We start from the raw sequence: 17,978 nt of genomic DNA, 5'->3' as shown, positions 1-17,978 counted from the left end.
CAAAGCAGTTCATGCACAGGGTTCCTGTTCAGGCCCGTTTATTACCTATGTGACACTCATCCATCATCGTGATTGTGATGGCGAGAGGTGGAAAATTTTCCCCTAGCTACTCGGAAGAAAAAGGACCTTACGTAGAATTTATAAGCTTCTTCAGCTGAGCTAATTATTCAGGAAAGGGTATTTTTCATTGCAAGAAGCACAGGCGAGCAGATTCCATTCATAACTCAAATACCAAACAGCTTTAGCACCTTTGGTTTTAGTGGCTTATTTTATTAATATTAAGGTGTGTGGGGGGTTAGGTTTTTTGTTTGTTTTTTTTTTTTTAATGCTTTTTCCCTTTGGACAGAAAGCTGCTCCCTTTTCGTCACAGCCTCAATAATGAATTGCAGTGTACAAAGCCGGTCATACAATACGCAGCGGCGGCAGCGCAGAGCGAGAATCTTTGGGAAGAGTTTCCATAGAAACATTGACGTCCTCCTGGCGAACAGGACACCGAGTTCCTTCAATGGGAGGTATGGGGTTTTAAAGGAGCAGCGAGGTGGCGGGAAGCCAATCCAGCAGAGCTATGACTCTGCATCTCCCAGCAGAATAGGGGGTTTGGGCTGGTGGGAGGAAAAAAAAATAACCCAATTACCCTTGCATTATCAAAATGTCGGATTTGATGGTTGCTGCTTGAACGGTGCTGTATATAGCCTGGTAAATAATTAAACTGCTGACCGCAGAGTGCGCGAGAGCCAGCAGCCAAAAATCATAAATACTGAAGCCTGTGAACTAGCGGCTTCTAAAAAATCTTGTCAGATTTTGTCACAGACTCCATCCCCAGAAGCCTTAAATTCAGCACAAATCGGCATGACGCAGGCATAAACCTCCCGGGGACGAGCAAGGTTGCACCCCGGCGATGCGCACCCTCCCCTTCCCTGCTTGTCTTGGAATGAGACAAGTGTTTTGCTAATGTTCCAGCTCTGTGTTTTAAATAGCCTTGTGTCTACCCAGCTAAATAGTGGCAAAGCAGCCCTGTCTGGAAGAGGCTGTTTCTAGAAGGAAAACAGTCAGAGGAAATGTTTTTGCCAGAAATGTTGGAAATCATACAAAACAAAAAGGGAGCGTGCAAAAGAATTCGCCGCCGAGCGCTCCCCCGGTGTTTTTGTTCAGGCTCACGAAACGCTTTGTTTCAGAGCAATCCCCAGATAAGATTAATGAAGGTGACAGACGTCCCTTCTCGGAAAGAGTGTGACCCACCCCAAGGCCCCGTCTGACGCCCGGGGACACCGGCTGGAGCCTTTCCACCGGCTGCGGGGGCTTTGGCTCCGGACCCGGGAGCTAGCGTGCCTCAGCCTGAAAAAGCGAGCAGCCATCTGACCCAACCTGGTTGCTCTCAGCCTTCACGGCTTCCTCCGGCTCTTTGACTCCGAGCTGGATATCTCTATCACAATTCAGACAACTCTCTGGTGCAGTCTAACACATCTCAATTAGGGTTCTACGCGTGTCACTCTCCCGAGTACCCGAGCATCTTCCCATGGCGAGTTACGTGAGGTGAGGAGCACCTATTACAGCTCTTCCTCTGTTTCTCTCCAGTGCTGATATTGCAGGGGTGAGTCGTTGTTTACCCAGCAAATCCCTGTGGTATGTGGTTTGCTTTGTGAAGGCGAGCTGGCGGGAGGGTGTGCTCCACCGGGGCAATGCGGAGCTCGGAGGGAGCTTTGCTACCTGCAGGAGCGGGTGCCGTGGTCTTGAACCAGCCCCTTCCCCTCTGCAAGCGAGCTTGTGTTATTTGAAGGTGTTATTCTTGCAGGTTTGCACCCTTCTGTTTTTGTGTGCAAAGCTTAAAATGTCTCCAGACCGATTACCAGAAAATACAAAGCATCCACAACTCCACCACAGTTTCACAGGAGCCTCAGGTACCCCGCGCCTTTTGTAGTCTGCTCCAGATAGTCTTAAATCAGGCACCAATGGCAAACTACTCTTGCGAGGATGCTGACCTTAATCACTTGTCCTTTGCAATGCTCAGAAAATGTGGCTATTTATACCGCTGTTGTTACAGTACTGAAAACTCTGTGCTGAAAGTGAAATTATTTCAAATCTATATGGCTATGATGCTACGTGAAGTTCTGGTTTATAATTTTGTAGCAAAGACATCCATTTATTCAGTGGGCTCCAGGTAGGGTGTTTGATACCGGGTACGGAATTGATCTATTTGCAGAATGTTTGCATGGAGATTATTTTGCTTAAACCTGTTCAGCAAGATTCGCTGTAGACAGAAAGACAGAAAAGTCAGTGAGTCAGAGGATCTCAAAGAAGCGTCTTGAGTTTTAGGGATTGGTTCAAAGGATGATGGCAGGAATTACTTTCAAGGGAATAGGAAGAGAGGGTAAAAAAGATCCCCACCTTCCTGAACAGTACCCAGCTCTTTTCATCCATTAGACTCAAAGTGTTTTGCTACAGAATGAAAAATACTTTATCCCGTTTTGTAGATGCAGAAGGCTTAGAAATAAGGACCGGTTTAGAATGAGAGCCATTTTACTTGAGCACTTCGTCCTTACTTACAATTTAAGTGAATTTGAAGGTTCATTATTCTTTCTTGATTAACATCACTTTATAAGGTGTTCAGCTAGGCGATGAACTTGATTTAAATACCCGGGTAGGCTGGATTTGCATGCACCAGGAAGGGCAGAAGGCAAACCTGACCCACACGCCCACCACGATAAGGCGGCTGGGTCAGAGGTGGGGCTGAGGGCAACGCCTGGCCCTGCTGTCCGGAGAAGCAGGGACTCGGGGTGCCCAGCGTCTGGCTGACCGACCCACGGTGCACGAGGCTCTCGTTCTGCACGGACCTATTTGTACACACACACAAAAAGGGAGTGCCTAATTATATTGAATTAGGAAGAAATACAGTTAAAGCAGGGGGACACGCTGGTCTGACTGCAGTTGTACCCTCCAAGCACTTTGACGTGGTATTTCTGCAAGAGCGAGCAATAAGTGAAATTATCTACTTGACCGATATTAAACTGGTGCATTACAGCGGTCCTGAATTTCTTCTAAACCACATCTTATTACAGCACCTCCTATGCCAAAGGTGCTTTCTCTTCCCGATTATCTGAAGAACTGCGGTGCTGGGTGTGCACTCTTTATTGGCGTGGTACTTTTAACCAAGGCAAAGGCACTGCTCCATTCAAGCCGCTTACAAGGCCCTGGCCAAGCAAACCCTCTTTGCAGACACTTAACTGAGAAGTTGCACTTAAGTCTTATGAAACCTGACGGACCCTGATCACCCCCTTTGGTGCAGTACTGAACCGGGAGGCAAACTCATCATCAAAGAAAAAGTAATTCCCATTAAGGGCAGATTTATCTGCAAGCTGAAGGGGGCAGGGGCTGCAAAGCCGCTAGCAGAACCAGGCACCGTGCTGAGGGGCTATGGCGATGCCTCGGAGAATCCATACAGGCTCATGCTTAGTGGAGAGCTGCCACGAATGTTTCTGCATACTGCTTAAAGACTTGTGTTCGACTTAAAAAGTGAGGAGAGAGCCAATTCCCTTTCCACGTATCTTGTAGTCAAGAGCTGTCAAACATAATATAGATGTTTATATTCAGGCGGCTCCGTTTAGATGAAACATTAGTACCCTGCTCGCTAGCTGAATCAGGAAAGTCTTTCTCCGCACCTGAGCCTACGTGGTCATTCCCTTTAGGTGGAACTTCTGGAAAACCGCAGCCACAGGGAACCGCAGCCAGCAAACGCTGTGCAAATCCACCGCAGAGACCCGCTCCTTCTCCTGGACTAGAGCCTATGCAAACAGCAGGGAAATTGCATTCTCTGTGAGATATCGTTTGAGCTTTCCTTCCAGCAGATCCTGCTTCTTTCTCACATCAGCTCCTCTACTGAATCTAGGACGCGGGAGATGCTCAGTCCTGCCTTCTGGGCTCTCGTCCATCAGATCTGCAACGTTTTTGTGATACAACAGTAATCGCAAGCTGCTTGCACTAAACGGCGTGCTACTGGAAAAGCCTTTCCGTAGGGCGCTCAGCCTGATCGCTCTTTGTATTAGCAGAAAACAAAGTATTTCTTTCAATAACAAAAAAATAATTCCCACTTTATCCTTCAAAATGGTGGCGGGTTTCTGTTCCTCAGGCGTGATACAAACCCACTGCAGTAGCCATTTTGAACACCTAAATTTTCTATAAACAGTTGAAATTTGCAAAGTGAGGAGCCCATCGCTTCAAACACCGCGCTGGAGGTCGAGAGCTTATAATACAGAATAACAAAAAGGAAGAATATACTTTGTTAAAGATGGGAATTTGATACCAAAAATTAAACATGGCCGTAACAATTACAGCCATCTAGTGGGCAAAAGTTTTTTTTTAAAAATAAAAATAGTATTGATATTCCATTTCAACAATAAAATATCTGTAAATGAAAGAGGTCTAGCAAATAACCTGGGGGGGGAGCTTGCGCCATTTTTTTTACTATTCTTCAGGAATACATAAAATCTTAAATATTTTTCCTTCTTGCATTGTACTCTGGAAATATTAGGAAAATTAGGTCTCATCTGGTGATACTGTTTTAACGAGGGACTTGCTGAGAATATCCGATGAAGTGTGTTATTGCTCACACTTCAGCTGAAGGGACAGGACTGATTTTTTTTTAACAGAGATTTCCTTCCCCCAAATGGTTCATTAAATTTTAAAGTTAGCTATATGACAACATAAGCTTTAAGTTAAGTACATGGCAACAAATCAACAGGCTTCACAGAGTGATTAAGGATCTCTTTCTTCAGATGCTTTGTAAATATTCTTTTGGCTCTTGATGTCATCCATCATTTCAGGAGCTCCTCAGGCTTCACAGGGTATTTCATGTTCGATAGGATCTCTAGTGAATTTCTACTGAAAAAGCAAATTGGAAAGTAAGTATTTCATCTAAATCTTTGCATATCAAAAGGAAGAAAAAGTACATCCCTTTCTTTATCCTACTTTTATATGGAACATATGGGCTGAAACGATGAACTTCAGATCTGAATTCCAAAAACTCCAAAGCATTTTGATTCAGCCCATAATAAAATCTGCACTGGGATTTCACAACAATGCTTTTTAATCCACTTCGGAGGAGGGAAAAGATTCTCGGTGAGAGGGTTAGCTCTGTTAGAAGTTTTTAGGTTGTTGGGTTTTTTTTTAAACTTAGTAATCTGTATTCAAGATTTTAAGAACATATTTACAGAACAAACCAACCTTCTCAGAGTAATCTCCGCAGGCTTTTGATTGCATGCCTTGGAGTGGAAGAACAGGCTATAGGATTTTTTAACCCTATGACAAGAAATAACTGGCTGTGAATTTTGGAAATCCTCTTTGGCATGCGTTCAAGCCGGTATTAATGCAAACCGCCCCATGCCAATCTCCTGACTCATCCCAAACGGCAGTTTCTGACACTCATCCCATCCCTCCCCGACCTTCCCTAGGAAGAAAACAAAGCAGCTCCTCCCTTCCTTCCTGAAAGCTCATATGCTCGCACTGCTGCTGAACGGGCGTATCGTCTGTATTTCCAACTATTTAATTTGGGGTCTGATCTTGTGTCTGCGGATCTCGAAGGGGAGTTTGTCACTGTGTAATTTGTCTCGACTCCCGAGTCCCAGGGCACAGAGCAGCTCACGGTGCGTCCTTCTGCCAGCCCTGGTTTCACGTTCAGGGCATGAGAAACTCTTTGCAGCAAGTACGTAAAATTCTCTTTGCACCTCTGGTGCAAATCTCTTTGAAGACAGCTATATGTCAAATATAGCATTATGTTGCTTCTAAATCCTACATATATTTATAGGACTCGATGATCCTTACAGGTCCCTTCCAACTCGAGATTTTCTATGATTCTATATGTTATTTATATATTATTTACATAGTGTATGAATATCCGAGTAAGCATTATCCAGAGGCAGACAATGTTTGCACAGAAAAACGTTGTTTAAATACCACAGTCCTGCAGAATCTCATGTGTTGGATTAAATCTTGACCCATACTTGTTTGTGCCAATTGCGGGAGGGCTTTTTCCTCGTCCTACAGGCGAGAGGTGAGGAGTGAAGGGCAGAGGCTCAGCTGCTCTAGCTGTGAATTTCTTGACCTCTGACAGTTTGGGGTTTTTTTAATCACAGCCTTTTCTAAGCATAGGCTGTGCAGTATAACATGCCATATAAAATCTCTGATAGATACAGAGCTAGATTTGTGATGCAGTTACTGGTATTTCATTAACCTTTATCTTGACAAGTGGAAATAACACACTGTGATTCAGGGTAAATTTTTCACTTGCAGAGAAAAATGGTGCCAAAAGAAAGCAAATGGGCTAGAAATTAATAAATACGAATCTCGATAGCAAAAATCAGCTACCAGCTGGACTTGGCCCCTTGTGCGTGTTTCAGACATGCTGGTCTGTTGTGACGATGCTCTGCAGGGCACGACAGAGCCGCAGCTTGCACATTGCTCAGGAGCCCATGGGCGACCACAGCCAGCGTTGGAGACAGGGGTGCCCCCCCCCCCCCTCCAGGCTCCCTCCCCTGCTTTTTCCACCCGGATGAAGACACAGGCCTCAAGGATTGTCCACCCCACCTTGGGCTGTGGCCCCTCCATGCCACGTCGGGTCTACGGCCCTGTGGTTCCACTGGGCTCAGCTGGAAAACTCTTTCTTGCTCTGCAAAAAGGCTGCTCGCACTCACGGTCCTGATGATGTGGGTATGCAACCGCTGACCCGCCAAAACCCCAGGGAAAACGATTTCTAGGAGGGCCTGAGCTAAATACAGACTCTCTTAGACTGCAGACTCGCTGGTGGCCGGCAGAGTCCCCCAGAGGAGATGAGAGCTGGTGAGTAATAAGGATAACTGATGTTTTTCCAAGTCAAAACCAGCCTGACTCACCACTATTTTGTTTCTTTCATTGTTATTTGTATTGCTCGATGCCAGACAGCAGATCTCAGTTATTGAGCCCAGGGTTTTATCACCATATAACAGGAGAAAGTGCCCTCTGAAATGCTTCCAAACTAAATCAGTAGGAGGGGAAAAAGAAAAATCAAAGCCACTTGCTTACTGCTGCCCTGTAATTCGGGGCTGAAAACCTCCAATGCTCTGCTCCGAACCGAGCCTCTTCACTCACCCATGGTGGCATATTTTCCAGCTGGCCTTGCCTTGCTCTAAGCTTAGGTTTATAAATAGTCAATACCATCTAGTTTTCCAAATAAGAGATCTGCTTAGAGCGTGCGTTCCCAGACCCTGGTGCTCCGGGGAGCGCTCGCTGCCGGCAGGGGCTGCTCATATCAGCAGCTTTCTATCAAGACGCTGATCTGAGGCCGCAGGAGAGCAAAACATGCCATCTGAAAATGAGCAGGAGAAGGTAGATGCACCACGGGTATGGCAGAGGCCACCCCTGCCCCATTCGCTCTGGCCGTGCCGTCCTCCAGCGAGTGGCACAACCCTGTACAACCAGCTCCTGCTCCTCTTTTAGATGAAGTCAGGATCTATTCCTGGGCAGGCCTGCCATGGAAAATGTCTCTCTGGAGCTGGTATCTGCCAGGGATAATGTCTCTCTCAGGCCAGTATCTAGCACAGGATAAGATTCCTACTGTTTGTGATACGCATCAGCCTCTTGAGGCTTTCGCGACACCCTGGGTGTTGCTGGTGCAGGGACCAGTCATACCCACCATCGTATCTGCAAAGCAGAAGATACGCATCTATCCCTTGAAAGCCATGATCCTTACCCCAAGGAGTTTAATAAAATGTAAGGGCCTGGATCTGGTGACATCAATAGAAGCAGAATTATTCCCAGATCCAGAGAGAAAAGTACAAATGAAGAGAACCTAGATGTCAAAGAGACAGAAACTGGCTGGGAGATCAATGCAGAAAAGCTCTGCGAAAGGTCTGGGGTTTAATGAGAGATGAGTAGGATGGGACTTGGCATAGATAAAAGCTATTAGAAACAGCAGAGAAGAACATGAGATGCAGATAGTGAGAGGAGACAGAGAACAGCTGGAAGAGGAGGCTGGGAGGAAAGCAGGTAGAGGGGGGTAAATTCTGGCTTGTGTGCACCAGTGAAACAGCTACAGCCGCTGCAAGGCCTGGCCAAGCACTGGGAAAAGCCAAAGGTGATAGAGGAGCCGTGCAGAAAGCAAAGCTCCTTGGCTGCTGTAAGGGCACAGAAGTGGTGGTGACCCTCGAGGACAGGCATCCCCACCGCGAGCGCAGGGCTGCTCCCAGGCTCTGCGCCGGCCCAAGCATTGGAGGCAGCTTCTCCAGTTTTGGGGTTGTTTGGGGTTTTTTCCTAAAGCAGAGCCCAGAGGGGTTCAGCAGCGGCAGCTCTAACTTCTGCCCAAAGCTCCCTGGGGCCTCCGAGTGCCCCAGCATCTGCTGAGAATGACCCTAAAACTGAATTAAACGTGTGCCGAGTGCCACCTCTGGAACAATGGGTCGGGCTCGCCGTGGCAGAGGTGCCAGTGAAGCTCTGCTGATCCGCATCCTCCGGGGATGGGGTCTCCCAGGCTGGCGCCGCACCCACCCCAGACCGGCCGCGGCGCCTTCGCCACCGAACGGCAGCACGGCAGGCGGGCAGAGGGGCGAGGGGTTGTTCAAACCAATCTCGGCTCTCATCTTGGCTTGGGAAGACATGCCTGGCATTTTTGTCAGCAGTGTCTCCTGAAATAAATCATCAGCCGTTCTGGAGAACCGTGCCTGCGTATTAGGACAATTATTGCTTTCTTTCAGCCTCGGCTGCGTAAAAGTGCATTGCTTCTCTTTATGAGAAATTCTCATCTCCTTCTGTCAATCACGTTGTCTCAGCGGGGAAAAAAATCCCCGAGCCCTGTCATATCAGAAAATGAGAAAATTATCAATATCTAAAATGTATGTGAAAAATACGAGCTCTTTCTCCATTTGGGAGAATGGATCTTGGTTGTAAAGTCTTATAAATCTTAGCAGCTTCTCAGACATTCAAAAATGTTACTGATCCTAAGGTACTAAAATAGCTTGCCACAGAGTTCTCCATGTTAAAAATACTGTCTTGCCCTCTGCAGCCATCTAGAAGACTATCACAGATGAATGGTCCTATACATCGCTTTATGTATTCAGAAAGCAGAGGCAGGATTAGTATATTCATGCAGACACAACAGGCTCTGATGATTGCCTGAGTATCTGGAGTTAGGATCGAGCTTTGGTGCCTGAGATCAGCTTAATAAATACTATCAGCTTCCTCCCACCGAGCGTAGGAATAGAAAAAAATCTGTCAATAGCTGTAGCTTTGAATAGGAATCCCTGAGTAAAGTAAATCTCCCTACTTCAGATTTCTGCTGGCCTCGTTACGCTGCCTTGGGGAGAGAGGAGGGACTCGGGAGGTGACAGCCCCAAGCCCCGCAGCTGAGCCAGCTGGGACGCGGAGGGGGTCCCTGCCAGCCCCAGGAAGGGCCCCCCCATCACAGGGGTGTCTGAGCCAGTCCCGGGGTCCTCTCTCCCGCTGCCCTTCCAGGGGGAAGGTGGGTATTTGGGTAAGTGGGCTCAGCCTCCTGTCCTCTTCTCCTAGAGCCATGCACAGATCCCTGTGCTGTCCGGGGGCTTCTGCCATTGTTGCCTTCAAAACAGTTGATTTTGGAGTCAGCTCCCCATGGGAAACCTGGGAGCAGCTCCTTCCCTCCCTCAGGCTGTCTGCAGACTCCAGCAGAGCTCACGCACCTCCTGTCCCAGTGCTTTGGGCTGGGACCCACAAATGTGCACCTCCAGATGCTTCAGCACAGCCTGAAGCAGCCAAGGCTGCCATACGCCACAAGAACGGAGGTCTGAATCACATCCCCAGGTGTGCAGAAGAGTGCTTTAATTCAGATCTAAACCTTATTAATGCTACCTGGAATCACAGGTTTGAGTCTTGGCACCTGTGAAGCTGGCTGGCTTGGGGCATGAGCGGAGGAACGTGGAGGAACTTGCTGCTTCTACGGCACTCCTGTGGTAGGACTCACAATTAGATTTGAATCTGTTCTGCTTTTTTCCTTTTCAAATATCTGTCCCTTTTGCTTTTATGAGCCATCAATTGTTTCATTTCCCTATCAGATTAGTTTGTTCCTCTCACAGTAGCTTTGGGCTTTTGCAGCTGAATGGGACCCAGGAGACCTGAGCATCAGGACTGAAGACTCAGTACAACACAAAAAGGGCAGCTGGTGCTCAGCAGACACCACAAACCACTTAAAATGTCTTTTGTTTATTAGCTATTGTTCAGCTAAATATAGTACCCGTAGCTTGAACAATAGGCAGTGGCAGAGTACGTGCCTTGTGCGCTTACGGGCTATTACCCAGCACCGAGGTGAGGCTGTAACACAGGAGGCCAGAGGCAGAGTACAGCAAATTTGCCTAGAAAGCCCTTGTAATGACATTATAACCGGGCCATTAGCAGAGCTACCGAGGAGGCTACGTAAATGATGTTTATTGCATTTCTGCGAGGCCACAGTGGGGAAGTTTGTTTGAACAATTTCGTGCAGGGAAAGGTGGATGTCGGCAGGGCTCTGGGCTCCGGAGCCGCGGGACAGTAGATGGAGCTGTGGGAGTGCTGCTCCAGAAGAGAGGTCCAGGGCACCCCGGGTGGGCCACCCACGCTGGGCTCCTCTTCCTCCCACACCAAGGTGCGCTGGACCCCCAGGAGAGGCTTCCCAACCTTCTTCGAGCCAGGTGGGTTATTTCTGGGATGCCCAAGCTGGAAGCAAGGGTCCCGCTGCCCTGCTTGCAGATCGATCCCCCCCCCGACCTGCTGGGACCCCAGTCCCATCCCAGCTGGGCGTTGCGTTGCGCCCGCTCTGCTCTTCAGCTGCCTACGGACAAGAAACGGCGTTTTCAGACACTTTAGCAAGCGCTTTCTCAAAACTTGTGGTGGGACTCCAAAGGGAGTTACTGTTTGCATGAACCGGTCCAGAGCTTTTTGGATGCACCAAGTGAACGAAATGAGAAATTTTTTTTCATTAATTTCCTCAGTTCTGAAGCTGAATTGAGTTTTCTGATCTAATTAGCCCTCCTTTCCCAAACAAATATAGTGGCTTTGAAAAATTGCCCGTACTTTTATGCAGGCAACATCTGGTTTTGGTAAAAATTCTGAAACTTTTTAAACGCTACTTGCAGTCTGGAGGAAGGGAGGGTGATATTTAGTAGATGATCTTTGCCCTCGTTCTTAAGAAAAAAACCAAACCATCAATTCTGCTGCTGGCAATTGAAAAAGCAGTTAGGCTGAACTCTCTTTTAAGTGAACAAACACTTATGGATCTATTTATACCTGCCCTGAAGCAGACTACCGTAGGTGGAAATGCTGTAATTATTTCCTTTCCCTGCTTTCCACTGTCCATACTATAAAGATCTCCTGGAGCAGCTTGTTAAGTTACCGCTGTACATGGTGAAATTAAAATTAAACCCATATTAACAACCAAACCAGTTTGACTAAAAATTACTAAAACTAGCTGTCACAAAGGTGAGACAAGCTTGAGGGCTGCTAAGAGACAGCTTTTGTTGCTTAGCCCCATCTATCTAAGAAGGTTGAGAATTACAAATGATGAGCACGGCTGGCAGTTGAGGGGCGGCAGGGACCTGATCAGTAGTGACAGGGAGATGCAACAGCGTATTTTTTTCCTGTGTTCCCTTTTCCATCAGTGCACATTTTCAATTTAACTCCCCTCCCTAAAGAGTCCCTCTCCTTTGTTATCTTCCTACTTTTCTCCCTCCCCCTTCTCCTTTGGTTTATTTCTCAGAGCAGATGATCTCCTCCACTCACCACCCAAGTTAACTCTAGTTTCAGTATCAAAGAGCATTTAAGCTGAAAATAGCTTTTACTGAGTCCATGTAACAACCCAGGAGTGTCTGGTCACCAGATAGGATCTCCAGCTGCCTCTCAGACGGCGTGTCGGAGGGTTATCTGCGTTCCGGTACTCTCGGTACTATGGCCACAAGCCATTATGCTTCATAGCAATTCAGGAGGGTTGTGGACTCGATTACAGCTGATTACGGACCAGGTGGGAGGAGCTGATGAAACAGGGGAAAAAAATTAATTAACATTCAGCAGGACAGCCTGTTCTGTAAAAAGATTTTTTTTTTAATTTTCATGGAGTGGAAAAGGATTTTTTTTTTTTTTAAGTGATCATAAATTTTTATCGCTCTGTGTTGCTACAGATTATTAGGAGATGGCTAGTGATGATACTCACTATTGCCTTCTGGGGTACGGAGTCCAAATTACTCAGTTATGAAAATAAGCCCTATGCTGTTTAGAAGTATGAAATGTTGCCCTTCAGTTCCAAGTAAGAAGTAATGATGCTTCTGGAGCAAGAGGACGGATGTGCTACAAATCCCGCTGCGATGAACTTCTGCCTCCCTTGCAGCACGAGGGCACGGCACCCGTGAACTGCGAACAGAGAGTGCGTCTGCAGCAGCCTGAACAGTTAGATGTGCTCGGTGCTTTAGTGACCCCCTAAATGTACAGGAGCATCTTTACTTTGGGAAGATTATGCATATACGGCAGGCTGGTGGAGGGAAGGAACAATGACTTGGCCGTGGGGAGGGCTATAACGAGTCCCTAAGGAGAGAGTCCTAGTAGAGATTTCAAAATCCTCACTACACTTAAAAAATAAATAGACTGTCTTGATAGCAGGAGATGCAAAAAAGGTAGCAATTCAGTGAAGTTTTACTGCAATATATTTTGGAAGATTTGCCAGATGGCTGGCAGCAAGACTTTTAAACTGACTTTTTTTCCGAGCCAGCCATATTATCATCCATCAGACAGTCACTTTGGACTGACATTGCAGAGCGTGGCTGTCTCCTTTACGTTTGCCTTGCTCCTGTTTATTTCTAGCTGATTTATTTATATCTGGAACTGATACAAGTGGCACGATTTCTTTGTTTCATTAAAAGATTCCTTGATCTAAACTTTAAAAGATTTGTCTTCAGAGAGATCAAAGTCAACCAAGTGTATGTCTGGCATCCCTGAGTTTTTCTGATATCCCAGTCTTCAGGTAAATCTGGAAAAGACATTTTGTAAACTGCGGTGACTAGGTTAAAGTAGAGCTGGCCATTGAATTCTTCGGTACTAATACATACCTGTCATCCAGGCTTCTTAATTATTATTTTCTAAGAGGTGAAACAATGTTGACGGAGCTTGCACTGCCAAATGCAAGTCAAGGTAAAACCCAGCGCCAACTGCAAGCATGGAAAATTACATCCCACTGCCCAGCAACTCACAGTCAAGCAAGTAAAATACGATTTGCACAGCTGAGCGGAGGCATTGTCAGGGTGCTAACCTAGGAGCCAAGCACTCCTAAACCCCATCTGTCACGACCTGTTGCTTACTCCTGGGAAAATTGCATACAGCCAGTTCTCTAAAAGAGGATATTAATTCTGGGTACCTTATTTATTAATTTTGGGGTGTGAATCTCCACGTCCCCTGATTTCTATACCAGTGGTGGCATGCTGTCACCAGGACAAAGCTGTCTCATCCTTCCTATCGCTGGAGGGGCAGTGGAAGCCATTTCTTCCCAGCTTAGCTCAATTACTCCAAGAATTAGCAGGTCTTGAGCGCACATTTCAAGCCCTGCTGCCTGTTACCTGCCAGCACCATTGAAAGGACAGGGTATTTGTGGGTGCTTTGAAGATGTAAAGCTGTATAGAATTGCTGAGTATTATTGTGGATGGTTGGAGTATGTCCTGGATATGAATCATCTTGCTCTTTCTGACCTACTGTCCTAATTGAGAGTCATTTATTCTTCAGACGCTCATCGCTGTCTGGGCCATACCTTTTCGCAATGAAGCAGCAGCCTGGAGCTGCAAGTGTTTGCCCCACTCCCTCATTACGTGACAAATTAGAGGAGACTTAGTAAACTGACATGTTGAATCATGGATCCTCCCCAAACGTGACCCCAAATCCCTGCCCCTTTGTTTTGCTGTTTTCTGTGGCAGAGTCAGGCCAGGACATGGCTTTCCCATTGGCTATGTGAATTTTACTGCTGTGCATGTTCCAGTAAAATCAAAGGCCTTAGAAAAGGGATTCTGTGGAAGCTTTTTTTGCCAGTGCCTTTACACTCATTAGTTATAGTTTAAAGCACAAGCCTCGGGGCAGGACCAGCACAGTTGCTCCTGTTTGATTACGCGGGCGCTACTGCTCCTTCAAAAACCTCCATCACCTCGCGGATCAGCAACGAGAGATGTTTCTGCCTTGTTTCTCCAGCACGTTTAAGAAGCGTACTCTTCCCTGACCATCTTGTGTCTTCTTCTATTTGTTAAAGGGGGGACTGATTGCCTGCTTCAAGAAGAATTTCTATCCGAGGGCTTGTCTTCACTGCAGAATTAGCTCAGGCTTTCAGCGGAGGGTCCCCTGCCTCCCCGCTCTGCCCACGCTCCTCCCAGCAGCCTAACGGTAAATTGGAGCTGAGCGACCCACCAGTTGCTGTAAATGAAAAGTTTAAATGCTGGAGTCACTAGCACGACTGCTGCGGTGCAGGCGTCGGCGTGCGTCGCTCCGTGCTGCAAATCCGCCGGTGCCTCCCTGGAGTCTTCCCGGTGATGTTCTTCCTTGTCATCTAGGCACTTCCCTGATTCAGCTGAATCGGGGACACTAATACTTCCCCTGTCCCCATTTGGATGTCACTTGGACAGGCTGGTGTCAAACATTTAGCATGAGGGATCTGGACAGGAATATTGAGCTTGAACATCTGGTTTTTCCCCCTTTGAAAACAGACTTCTTGTAATGTAAGTGAGGGAAAGCTGTCAAACGCAGCCTGGCTGGGAGTAACAGCCAACCCCAACCCCTCTGGGGAAGCCATGGACGCTTTTATGTATTCCACTGCTACCTTTGAAGGGTTCAGACAGCCTTTTTTTCTCTCAGAATGTGTTGCTTTCTTCACCATTGGAGATTCCTCTTTTTTTTTCATTATGTCCTTTAAATGTGCCTGTATTTTGCAAAGGTACAGCGTTTGTGCAGATCAACCAGAAAGGATCAGATCCTTAATTCTGGCCAGATTCTGACCCAGCTCTAGATCGGCTCTGAATTTCACATCCACCCCTCCATACCATATTTATGGTGGTTTTTTACAATCAATTTTATTCTCTTATCTTGGGGGTTCATTTGTCTCTGGAAATACATTCCAGCCGAGTTTCTCTTTACTCTGCGGAAGGAAGTACTTGGAGAAAAGTTGATCCAACCTGGAAGAGAACTTCTAGGTAACAGGCGCCCGGTCTCCTGGTGTGAAGGAACACTTGCATTATTATCTCTCTGTAGTTGGAGATAAATGAGATTTATCCTCTCTGGGGCAAGGCAGGTATGACTTATTACCAGACAATAAAAGTTAAAGTTCCTGGTCAGGAACAAGGTTGGGCTGTGCAGTGACAACTGCTTCTGGAGAACCTAAGCCTGATGTGCGTGCCGAAGTTACTCTTCATTTCTGAGTTATTGCCTGATACGAAACCAGTCCCACATATAAAGGAAACAAATTTCAGCCTCTTCCCTACCTGATTTTCAACAGCTACTAATGAAATACTTCATTCAGCAAGAAAGGAGATGTTCATAGCTAGCTGGAAACTAAACCAAGTCCTGGCACTTCCATGACCGGTTCCATCCCAGATCCTCCAGCTCAGAGCTGGCATCTTCTGCAAATCCTTGTGGGTGGGATTGCTGGTTAATAATTGCTGTTATCCCAATTATTTAGGTCACGGCCCTTCTTCCACTCCTCCTTTTCACTACCTGAGTGACAGAGTCGGAACAGAGGTTACCCAAAGGCACAAGTGCTGGTTTGTCTTAGTGCCACAGTCAGCTAAATTTGAGCTCTCTGCCCAGTATCCTTGGCTCAGTTCACCTCGGGTCTCTGGCATTGCTTCTTAAAATTGCCCTTCTTCCACTTACATTTCAAAAACTGAAAATTGTTCTGTTTTTAAGGATAGTCACACAGTTACACCTCTAAATGGAGTTTTGTGATATGAGGCCATTTTCAGGAAAAAAAAGATTTCCATTTAAAATACTTGGGGCTGTGTTTGCCTGCTCGTGCTTGCAGGTGCTTTTATTAAAAGAGTCTGCTATAAGCAGTGTCATGTTTGTATGCAGCCTCAGATTTGACTGAAAAGAAGTTGTGAGAATTTATGGAAAAGTGTTTTGTGAGAAAACATTCGCAGCTATGTAGCCTTAGAAACTAGAGAGTTAGAGCTGGGGCTCGGAGAGTGGCTATGAATATGGAGAGCTGGGAGTTGGAATAATCACAAGGGAGGCAACTGCACCAGCCGGGATGAAAGATGAGAGTTTCAGCAGAAAATTGATCAAGATAACGAAGCGGGGGGAAGATGTCTTGTGACAGCAGCTGGATTTGTAGCATCTAGCCTCAAATAGGAGCAGGAAACATAAGTTTGCTTGGAGGGGAGAAAAATCGGTCAGAAGATTTCACATAGGATTGTGAGACTACAGAAAGCTCCAAGACGCCCTGGAACGCTGCACCATTTACCCTAATCGGAGGGTGAGTCAGCACTTAATTCTGTTCAGGCAATTTTATATTCGGTTTTCTATGCGTTGGCGACAAAGCAATTTAGATAATATGGTCATATAGCAGAATCACCTTCTTTACAAATCTGAGTTACATTAGCTACAATAAAAAGTATGTCACTCTGAGTGCTCATTTTCCAGCATATCAGATAATCAAGTGGGATCAAGAAGAAATGTCTTCTTCCTATTGCCAAACTCAATGTAATCGTGCAACATGGCTGTTTTATCCCTTCTTCTGAAGTTGTTAGTTACGGCTGGTCTTGAGACTAGACAGATCCACCGCCGTGTGCAGATACTGTCTGAAGTCTTGCGCATTAATAATAGCGTATGAGATAGCTCCTACTGGTTTGTGTGTTCAAGAGAAAACGTTCTGTGATAATGAAGTGAGTTATATATACGTAGGTACGTGAGGATTGCTCCGTCTGTCTATCACACGGTAAAGACCTGTGACCTGTGAAATGGAAGAGTCTATGTCCTCTCCCTGCTGCTGCTTTATTGGCAAGTCCCAAGAGTACCATCCTGGGAGATTTCAAGGTGTGGCTCCAGGTTTACACAGCATTTTGCCACCAGTTCAGGACAGATGTTACGCTAATCTGACCTTTTGCTTAATCTTTTAAGGCACTTATTATATTATTTTGGAGCAATTATACCTTTAGGAATCAGAAGTTGGAGAGGAAACGAGTGATTTACTGTGCTTTGAATCAACGATTTAAACTGAATGATCGTTTCAACGCCAGTGAAAGATTCAGTCTTCCATGAACTACTCCTCACATGAACGGGGTACATGAACTGTGTTAAAAGCAGCATGCACAAACTGTGTTAAAATCCACTTTGTATGTCTCAGGAGCAAACACACAGCTTGAATCTTCATTCCCCTCCATTATTCCTGTTGCCATGACTTGGTGGACTTTAGTAAGAGTTGAATAAGGGCCAGATCTGGAGCACAGCAAACTCGAAGAGAAATTTCCATTGGCTTTTTTTTCCGTGCGTAATACCCTTAAAGATTCAGGGTCAAACCTTCAGCTGTCATAAGCTGGCATCTTTCCACTCAACTAGCTCTTCACGTCTGCACAAATACAGAGTCAATAGGTTTCTGTTCATCTGAAAAGAAGCACCCTTGCTTTTTTTATTAATATGAAGGTAGTTTTCAATGATCTTCCTCTCATGAGAATGATTTTCAGACTGTATTCATCAAGACACTGGCATTTGAACTCATTTTACTTTGAAGTCACCGTCATTCACATTGTCACAGCTTGACAGCACAGTAGGTTAACTTGGCACTTCTCAAATTAATGCTCTCAGACCCAGTATCGATACCTGTAACCTTCGGCTTTCCCAAATGTGATATTCTGCGTGTCACCTAGTAGCCACTAACTAAACTCTCAAAGTCCTGAGCAAGTACTGGGCTCTGCATAAAAGACTGTTACTGAGAGGAACAGTATTGCAGAAAGGCGTAAGAAACCCAGTCAATGGCCACACACTCCTGAAAACTA

At 46.1% G+C, this 17,978-nt stretch overlaps 1 long non-coding RNA gene across 1 annotated transcript; it reads left to right on the top strand.

The window, feature by feature from the left end:
* The first annotated feature begins 1,511 nt into the window (after positions 1-1,511).
* LOC143167834 (uncharacterized) lies at positions 1,512-4,238 on the top strand. The gene is made up of 3 exons (XR_012996604.1): positions 1,512-1,591; positions 1,793-1,898; positions 3,684-4,238. It is a non-coding gene; the product is annotated as an uncharacterized LOC143167834 (long non-coding RNA).
* The last annotated feature ends 13,740 nt before the right edge of the window (positions 4,239-17,978 follow it).

This window comes from Aptenodytes patagonicus, chromosome 16 (genome assembly GCF_965638725.1).
Source record: "Aptenodytes patagonicus chromosome 16, bAptPat1.pri.cur, whole genome shotgun sequence".
Lineage (NCBI taxonomy): Eukaryota > Metazoa > Chordata > Aves > Sphenisciformes > Spheniscidae > Aptenodytes > Aptenodytes patagonicus.
The sequence above is the reverse complement of the archived record's forward strand: the minus strand, read 5'-3'. Positions and strand labels throughout refer to the sequence as shown.